The sequence below is a fragment of the Triticum aestivum genome, chromosome 1D (assembly GCF_018294505.1).
Source record: "Triticum aestivum cultivar Chinese Spring chromosome 1D, IWGSC CS RefSeq v2.1, whole genome shotgun sequence".
Lineage (NCBI taxonomy): Eukaryota > Viridiplantae > Streptophyta > Magnoliopsida > Poales > Poaceae > Triticum > Triticum aestivum.
The window spans coordinates 142,602,022-142,609,767 of NC_057796.1; positions in this window are offsets into that span (position 1 = coordinate 142,602,022).

The window sequence follows — 7,746 nt, forward strand, 5'->3', positions numbered from 1 at the left end:
GAAGGCTTGAGAAGGATGAACTTACATTACATGTTAACACGGGCTGGACAAAGCCCTTCTCCATGTTGATGGAAGGATAATTCAATAAATTCCCCAAAGAAAATTCTTTATAAGCATTGCCATTATTCTACATTTTGCAAAGAGTAAATATAGATCAAATAATATTGGAAGAAACAGAGGATAATAAAGCTCAGGTGCAGACTGATGATACATAATCAAATAGCAATTAATTAAGTACAGCGTTACAAGGCAAAAGGGAGAGAGGTACTAACAAGAGCAATGCAGAGCCCAGTATTGTTGTGTGATCATATGATCCTTTGAGCAAGGAGATTCATTTGAAATTAGTTTTCATACAAGAGAGAAGGTAAGGCACATGCAGAAATTTAGGAGTTGAAATTTTGAATTGATATCATAGACAGTACCTAACGCTGGGCTCCCAGCAGTTCTAATAGGGGTTTGGCCACTGGAGTAGGGGTAAAGTGTGGTACAGTTGGGCCTGTGTTTTCTGTGGCTGCTGATCTATCTCATTTAACAGGTATCACTACCTTTTCCAAATACCTAGTTTGTACTCCTTGAGGACCTGCACTCACCCTCTTCATTTTGGACATCTATTACGGAAGAACAATATTTGACTGGAAAAACATAGTATGACAACACATGGAATAGGTACAGAAAATGGATAGGTATGGCATATACTCATATATGATGCTTAAACTAAGTAGACGGTGTAACAAAGTAGATGTAATGCAAGAGGTCAGATGCAAAATATGTGCGACCAATACAACCTTGCCAAGTTAGAGCAAGCACCTTGATGGGTGAATAAGATAGGCCATCCTCCACCATGCCAATTTTGTTAGCCAGTGGATTGTTCCGCAATATTCCTCTCGTGCGCCCATTCTCATATTCATTTTGATAATGTTCAATATCTGACATGCATGAAAACATAAAAACAAGTGAGATTATCTTTGTAATGCAGAAGTGATTCTAATCCAATACTGCCTCCCTGTAAACCCCTTTGTGCTATCTCTGCAATCCTTTAAGAGATGCCATGCATGCTGTAATTTGGTGCGTGCATTAATATAATGTGGCCTACTACTTAAAATATGAGAGCTCCAGAAGTGATGACACTTCGCAGATAACAACCTCAACATATAGTAAAGAAGAACAAGTCGACCTGACCTGATAGATTCAGAATATACTAAGGGAGAACAACTCGACCTGACCAGTCGACCGCAAGAGAAGAGGATCATCTTAAAGAAGAGCAGAAGAGCAAGCAGATTGAAGATATTACAAGTCTTTCAATACAATGTCGGTTGGCCACTCATGATGAACCAGAGCGCACAGAGAAATACTATTCTTTCCGGTCTCTCCATATGTGGCTCACATGCATTTCGAAACTAAAGTAGGAACATTTAGCTGACCAATTAAACATCTCTCAGTTATACTAATATCAGCATAATATCAGATATGAATTTGTACAACTAAGCTTGTTTAGCTCGATGGGTGGAGCAGTGCTATTACGACACGAACCACGTAGGCTGATCGTGGTCATCATAAAATGGGGAAACCATAAGCATGATGAGTACAGTGTTGACCGTGGTAGTGTGATGGCAGATCTGAAGCTGCAAACCGCGCAAAGGGTAGTTAGCAACCGATGTTTTCTTTGAAATAACAACTAAGATTTGGTATGGAAAAGAAAGTACAGTCAACAAGTGACAAAGAAATGCAATTCTGCTGTCTCTCTATATGTCGCGGCATGCATTTGGAAACTCACGTGGGACCTTTAGCTAACCAATTAAATGTGTCTGTTAACTAATATCAGTACCATATCACAATCATATTTGAACAACTAAGCTTTCGAATTTTGAGTGTTGTGTTGTTTAGCTTTAAGGGTGGAGTAATGCTAGTACGATAGAAAGCACCTACGCAGATCATAGTAGAGTAGATAAAAGGGGAAAACCCTAAGCATCAAGAGAAAAATTAGGAAAGTGGAACTAGCTGGACCAGTGGGTGGCGCACATGCTTTTCGAAATGAATATAGGAACATTAGGTGACCAATTAAACGTTTTCTATTTTAGTGATATGAGCATCATATCAGATTCGTATTTCAACACGTAAGCTTTGGGTTGAGGTCTTGAGGAGCAAGCTAGCACGACACCGAAGCACCTACGATGATGGTAGTGAATATAAAGGGGGAAACCATAAGCTTTACGAGTATAGTACCCGTGCCATGGCAGATCTGAAGGTGCAAACCGGACAAAGCTACTTCGCAACCAATGTTTGCTTTCAACTAGCCACTACGATTTGGTACGGACAAGAAAAGTACAGTAAACAAATTACGATCTATTTTCCGGGTGAGATCAATAACTTAAGCACATATGGAAGAGTACCACCTCTCCGGCGATGCCGTGTAGGCCTCTGCTGATACATTGAGGGTGCTGCGGGTGCGATGGCTGTCGGCAGCGGGGAAGAAGACTTTAGACGGCAGACGGCCGGGTCGGGCGATAAATCCTGTTGCCGTGGACGAGGCGGTCGTAGGAGCAACAATGGCAAGGTGGACGACGGCGCCGATGAATCGAGAGGACGCGATGAAAGGATCCTGGTCCAGCGCCGTTGATGAGAGACGTCCATCTCTGGACGACGGGGTAGGGGTAGCGTCTCCGGCAAGGTGGAGGATGGGGTGGCGGACGGAGGAGGCTAGCCGCAATGGGGAGGTTGTCGTGGCGCCGACGGTGTATGAATGGGGAAATGGAGGGGAGTGGGGATCTCAAACGTTGGGACGCGCTTCTCTGAAATGTGGGAAAGTTACGAACTTATCCCCCTTTAAAATTTTGGACATCGCGTCGGTTGGGGATAGGACGGTAATCTCGCATCTCCCAAATATTTGCCGGTAACTATTTCGGGCGAGGAGAGGGTGTTTTGCCGCCCACGGTAGGCGCCCACGATGTATGAACGGGGTTGACAGGTAGGGCGGTTGTGTCACGTCTGAGGGAAGTAACACATCTGCCACTATTTAAAATATTAGCCTACATCGATTTCGGACGAGGAGAGTTTGTTTTGCCGCCCACCGTGTATGAATGGGGAAATGGAGGGAGAGACACATGTCTTTCGGACGAGCTTGAATCAAATGTGTTTTTCCGCCCACATTTGGCGCCCACCGTGTCTGAATGGGCTCAGAGGCCGTCGTGTCACGTCTAATTGAAGTTACTAGTCTACCCCTATCGACAGCAGTGTAAATCCGGTCGATAAGGATGTAAGTGTCAGGGGTAGATAGTAATTTCCATCTCGCAAACACTTGCTTCGGGCAGCCCACAAATTATAGTGGGTGTTTAGTCGCTTCGTTCAAAACTTGGGAGAATTAGCATTCACGTTTGCCCTGGGCCCTGGCAAACTAAATTCAAATCCATTTTGTATTCGATTACAATATCCACAGATAATTCTACGTTTTGTTATTTATTTCTTCAAAACCACAACAAAGATTTATTCCACCTTTGTATATGATTATGATTTAGAAATGCCGTGATCTTTGAATTCAGTAGGTTGGATACACTTTGAGTCAAACAGTTATTTCATCCAATACAATATGCTCACACGAAAAACAGTTCACCTTATGTCAATAATACAAGTACTGAGGATTACCTCGCCTAAAAAATTCGGATCATTACAACACATAGACAACATAGGGGGTCTTACAACATAATCCATTCAGAGACATGACACAACATGCAAGTACAATAATCTAATGACAATTTCAACTGGTATCTAAAGAAGAACCGGGATTACCCTGGGCTTCAGATAGCAGAAACAGCAGGACCTCCTCCGTCTTCAAATGCAACATTCTTACTTCCTCCAATTCTTGGGTTGCTTGCATAATGCATGCCGCTAATTCCATAATTTCCAGCCTCAAAATAAAGATTACCTCATTCATGGCAGCCACACCATCTTTTTCTGCCTCTAGTAGAGCCTCAAGAACTATAATATCTGTGCTCAGACTGCTCTCCGGCGGTGTTGCCTCTGAACTGCTACCATCTAGTAACATGGATGGCGCACTGCTTCCACAAATAGATTCTGGGGTTGTACATTGTGTCCTAGTGTGAACGGCATCCTGAAAGGTTTCCGCTGGACATAAGTAAGAGATAGTTATCACATGATCCAGGCAGTAAGCTTACATGGTAAATGACATACGAATTATTGCCGAGTATGGCAAGCTATATTTAAATGGTTCGAAGCAGCATCAGCTAAAAAGAAATTAAAATGGTAAGATGAAAGTTGAAAGGGAGTGTACCACCGCTATATTTAAGTTGCCAAGGCATCTAAGCAGTTGAAATAATCTGAGAAAGCACTTAACAGTGTGGCCTCATATAAACTACGAAGACAGTCTTGTGATGAAGTTCAGAGGAAAAGTTAAGGACTCAAATGAACTAGGCATGCATTTCTTTACGATAGTATAGCAGGCACTGCTGACATATTGGCCAACTCAGGTATAGCGTAACAACAAACAAGCATTCGAATCAAGCAATACAGCAAAGCAAACAACTGAACTATTTGTAATTCTGTAGGATTACAGGTTGAGGGCACAAGCCAAGAAAGCAGCCCACTCGCATTACATTTCACATGTACTAAAACACACTGGCTTACCATATGTTGCTGTGAAGCCTCGCTGCTGTTGCAGTGTTCTTTGAAGATATTGTTAGCATCCCGTGGTTGCAAATCTAGTTGTTGTAGTTTATTCTGCACCCTCTATTTAGGTAAAATTAATTTTAATCGCATGCACTGGTCCAAATTGATCATCAATGGTTCATCTAAACTAATGAAAGAAGGGTGTGTGTGCATACACGACAATATATCTGCTTCCCTCTATTTTTATGCTTGTTCGAGGTGCCAGCCCCAAAAGAACAAATATTTTGCTTGATGGGGTTGGCAGCTCCATAATTAATAGAAGCATCAAATTAGTCATGCAACTTGGGAAGATCAAGCACACACAAACAAGTAATGAACAGAGGCTCGGAGCAGTGATGTAATAGCTAGCATCAGAAAATGTAGGGTAAAACGAACAAAAAGCAGCGGAACCACATGCTAGTTTGCTGATGTGTAATTAAGCATAAAGAACATTAAGCAGTCTGATGGAACCAACAGGTGGCATCAGAACAACACCATTATCATATATATAGCATTCAAGAAGTAAAATAGTAGGCAGTGATATCTAGGAAGTACAGTAATACTTAGGACAAAACTAAAGCATATTAACTATATGTGCACTGGTATGTAATTTAGCACATGTAACATGTTCACTGCCAGAAGTATGGCCCTACAGGTGCAAGCAGAATAACGCCTCTCATGAAAAACTGAATGATGCTCTGAAGAAATTCAAAGGTGCGGTGCTTATGCTAAGAAAGTGAACGTAGGCGCCGGCCGTTGGATAATAGTACCTGATTCTCGGCGGCGTATGGGTATCGTTGTCATACTTGATAGCTAAGGATTGTCGATGGTGCTCGTGTTGCGGTTGAGTTTGGGCCGGCTGTCGCCATCGCTGAAGCGGCTCCGGTGCTACGGTTGCAGCGCCTGTCGACATACAAGAAAGCTCATCTGTGGTAAGTGAACAGTTGCACGATAAAGAGAAAAACCGAAGGAGTATAAATCGAAATAACATGATGAGGCTGCGGCGTCAGTAAAGCAGGGCCGATGGAGTTGAATATGGCGTCCGTGGAGCGGGTCCGGTGCAGTGGACGAAGGCTTCGGCGGGCGCGTTGTACAGTGCTTTTGGTGAGGCGGATCTGTTGCGGCGGACGAGGGCTTGTATGAAGGGCCAGCGAAGGGGCGGACGAGGGAGTCAGTGAAGGGCCTACATTGTGGTGGACGAGGGCGCCGGTTAAGCAGATCCGTTGCGGTGGACCATGATGGCGGTCAAGGAGATCTGGAGCGGTGGACAAGCCAGTCGCTGAAGCGGCTCCGGTGAAGTGGTGAGTTGGCAGTTGGGGGTTCCAAGGTGCGGAAGGTAGATCCGTCAGGGTGTGAGGTCCACCGTTGCGGCGGAGGACTAGATTCGGTGGCTTGCTGTGGTTGGGGGGGGGGTCGGGGAGGGGAAGGGGAGGGGCTCTGGGGAAGAATGTTGGGGGCAAAGATGGGAAAACAATGAAGTTACCAAAGCAGCCCTTTTCCGTTCATGTGGCAGGGGTAAAATAGGAATATTGCAGGGCTAAACTTTCAGGCGCGGGATATTTCGATGTGAGCGGGAAGTTTGAAAGCTTTTGGCACCTGAAATTATATTCCGCTCTTGTACGGCCGACTATGATATCAAAAAAGTGCAAGTTTTGAAAATCAATGTCTCCAACTTGAAACTTAGATTGTCCATTCAATTCAAATATGTATCATTGAGATACTACAAGCAAATACCATCATATGGTCCAATTCAAATGAAATTCCAAATGTGTTTATCCTAAATATGATGACAAAAGCAAAAGTGTGTATGTGTATGAATAAAGTGGATGATTATAAAGTTTGAACATGCCCGTATGTGTATATCTCTAGGTTTGATATATGAATTTGAAATCACGAAATCCCGGCTTAAAAAATGTACCTCCGTTTAAATGAATTAAAAAAGCTAATGATGGAGTCGAATTCCAAAATTCCAATCTTAGGTTTGTAATTCTAGTACGCAAGGTATATCACGCATGTTCAAAAGTATCGTTATCTCATAGTCCAAACTGTGAAACAAATTGATCAACCATGAGTGCACACACTATTGACCATGTATATCTCAATTACGCTAAAGTCCCTCAAATATAGACACCTCACTCCTTATCTGAAGCCAACCCCCCTCGTCGCCCACCCCCCCACACACACAGAGAAGTCGTTCTCTCCCCCAAACACCAACACACGAGCACATTAACACCCCTCTCTCTTCTGAAGTCCGGACCCCAATACAGGTCTCTATCACTTTGTCTCTTGGGCATGCACACATCTCTTCCCCCACTCTCTAGCTAGGTCTCCCGGCATCTCTCTTTCCCAAGGACACGCACTATGTAGAGTGTATCTTCCCCATACACACAAAACGTCGCCCCCAAACGTCTATCTCCCTAGTTATGTGGTTCTCGCACACTCACCTCACACACCACCCCCAATGCAAACAAGCACACTTTGTCTCCTTGTGCACCACTCTCCTCTTTCTATCTCTCCCACATGCGGACCCACCCCAGCTCCTTCCCTGTATACATATATGTCGTGACTCTTTCCATAGCTCCCTAATGTATCATCGTTCTCGATCTCGCACATTGTTCTCTACACCATCTATTCTAGATCTCTCATGAAGTCCCTATCACACACACGATGACTCGCTTCCCTTGCGTCTCCGTACATAGGCCAATTTCAAACAACATCAACATTGTCTCCCTATCTATATGCCATTTATGGACACAAACGCTCCCTCTCTTCCTCTCTCTCTCTCTCTCTCTCTCTCTCCGTTGCTAGCTCTCTCTCTCTCTCTCTCACACACACACCCCTCTCACACACACACTCGATGTCTCTTCCAAATAGTCTGCTTCCCCCGCCCGCACCCATGCTATCCCGCTACTACACATGTCACACCATTCCCCCTTCCCTTATACTAGGTTTACATCATTAGTGGTCTCTCTACTCCACATACACACACTCCCTCTCACACACAAACGCACGCACAAACACACACAGACACGCACAAACACCAATTAATCTGGATTCTCATCTCTCCCCATGTCCGCATTTGTATCT